The following is a 2,564-nucleotide window of genomic DNA, read 5'->3' as shown; positions in this document are numbered from 1 at the left end:
GGGGGGTTCATTAAGCACTAAGGACCTCCATTCCCTCTTCCTGAAGTAAACAGATGTGTCTGCATTATCCCCAAAGTATTGGGAACCAGAAAATCAGTAAGGCTGTGTAAACATAAATCATGACCCATTGTATATTCGCTTACTGAACAGCGTTAACAGACTTCCCAAGAGAACAGGGATTTGTCGGCTAGGTAGATGGATATCCTGGATACTAAAAAACAAGTTTGTCACTGCAGTTTCTAGGTTAGCGAAGGAATGACATTTGTAGCTTCCTGGAAAGGAAACAGCTTATTTGTTCTCAGTTTGTAGGGAAAGTACTTTGTTTCTCCTGACAATGTAAGAGGTGCCATGTTGCTGTTAAAATATAATTCAGTAGCTTAGTTTCCTGGATCAGCATAGAGTAAGGAACGCACATGGGAGCTTGTTTTGTTGCTTCGGTTATTATCTTGTATATGTAATAAGTGGTTTCAAATTTATTTTATCTATGGGATTTTAATTTCTTTCTTATCAATATATGCCTTCTTCCCCACTTCAGTTTATTATTTTTTTCTTTTAATGTGACTGTCTATATAAAGAATTAAATTTTGTTTTCTAACCTTTTGCATCTTGTTTATGCCCATTCAAAATTTTATTCAGGATTCTTATCTGGTATTTTGCTTCCATGAAAAGTCTGTGATAAGTGTACTTAACTTTTTTGCTCACCATAAGTTTAGGCCGTAGTGCTAGACTGTGCTTTGCAAGGCTATCTGCTCTTCAACTCCTGCTCAGGAAAGATCAAGACAGGACCTCAGTTGTTGTAGCTCTGTCCTGCAATATCCCAGCAGCCATCTCTGCTTACTCTAACATTTTCTGCAGTGTTTTCACTTTCTAGAACCAAATGTGTCGTTTCATACACTATTTGCTGTCTTAAAAGGGATACTCCATGCAACACCTCGATAGCACACTGAACTCTTGCTATTATAGTTCAGTCAGTAGGCCTGCTTGAACTGGTCATTCTAAAGTGTATAAGCTGGCCTGGTGGGAAGAATTATGTTGTATGTAATTTAAGTAAGCACCTATAAGACAAAACCATAAACAGATAGCTGTGTATCTGAAGAAAATCTTTTATCAGTCTTGGAAAATGAACAGCTAGTTTTATAAACGTCGTTGAATGCATGTGAAATAGCCCTGCCTAGCTGTCTTATTGACTGGTCACATGTAATTTCTTCCACTCCCAAATAATATTCTTTCCAAGAGTACCTTTCATACTCACTTCTTGCCTGAAAAGTATTTGTGCCCCCTGGTAGCGTAGTGGTTACGAATCGGGCTGCGAACCTTAAGGTCAGCGGTTCGAAACTATAGCTGCTCCGCGGGAGAAAGATGAGGCTTTCTACTCCCGTAAAGATTTACACCCTCAGAAACCCTATACAGGGTCGCTATGGGTCGGAACCGACGCGATGGCACATAACAACAACAACAACAACCCTGTTATGGACTCCTGGTGTGGCGCGCTGTAGGATCAGCACTGGACTGCAGACCACAAAGTCGGCAGTTCAGATCTACCAGTTGTTCCTCAGAAACCCTGTACAGGGTCACTATGAGTCAGAACCGACTTGATGGTACTTAAAAACAACAACAACTCTATTGTGGAGTCTGGTATGGCACTATAGGATAAGCACTGGACCACAAAGTTGGTTTTAACTGCAAGGTCGGAGGTTCAAACTTACCAGCTACTCCTCAGAAATCCTATAAGGGTCACTGTGAGTGGGAAACTACTCCATGGCACTTACCAGTGACAACCCTGTTATCGTAAAAAGGAGCCCCCTGATGGCATCCTGGGATAAGTGTTGGGCTGCTAACTACAAGGTCAGCAATTCAAACTCACTAGATACTCCGAGGGAGAAACAGGAGGCTGTCTTCAAAAAACATTTGAAGTTTTGGCAGCCTTATGCACAACATAACAAAACACTGCCTGGTCCTGTGACATCCTCAAAATTGTTATTACACTTTAGCCATTGGAGCTGACACTAAACAATCCATCTACTGGTGAGTCTTCCTCATCTTTTCTGACCCTCCAATTTACCAAGCATGATGTCTTTTTTGGGAAACTGGTCCCTCCCGATAATATGCCCAAAATATGAGAGACAAAGTCTGGCCATCCTGACTTCTAAGGAACATTCTGGCTGTACTTTTACCAAGACAAATTTGTTTGTTCTTCTGGAAGTCCATGGTTGTTTTAATATTATTCTCCAGCACTATAACTCAAATGAATCAGTTCTCCTGCAGTCTTTCTTATTAATTGTCTAACTTTTGCATGCATATGAGACTATTGAAAGTACCTTGGCTTGTTTCAGGCGAACCTTAGTCTTTAAACTGACATCTTTACTATCAAACACATTAAAAAGATCTTACGCAGCAGATTTGCCTAATGCAATATGTGTCGTTTGATTTCTTGGCTGCTGCTTCCATGAGTGTTGATTGTTGATGCAAGCAAAATGAAGTCTTTGACAACTTCAATCTTTTTTCCACTTACTATGATGGTATTTAAGGATCTCTGGTAGCGTAGTGGTTACGAATCGGGCTGC

The 2,564-nt window shown here is 40.6% G+C and overlaps 1 protein-coding gene across 1 annotated transcript in view; it reads left to right on the top strand.

Annotated features, from left to right (window-relative positions):
- CDC42SE2 (CDC42 small effector 2) overlaps nucleotides 1-2,564 on the top strand; it is a 45,332-nt gene that overhangs the window by 35,901 nt on the left and 6,867 nt on the right. The window lies entirely within an intron of this gene.

Source organism: Chrysochloris asiatica, unplaced genomic scaffold, assembly GCF_000296735.1.
Source record: "Chrysochloris asiatica unplaced genomic scaffold, ChrAsi1.0 scaffold00215, whole genome shotgun sequence".
Classification (NCBI taxonomy): Eukaryota; Metazoa; Chordata; class Mammalia; order Afrosoricida; family Chrysochloridae; genus Chrysochloris; species Chrysochloris asiatica.
The sequence above is the reverse complement of the archived record's forward strand: the minus strand, read 5'-3'. Positions and strand labels throughout refer to the sequence as shown.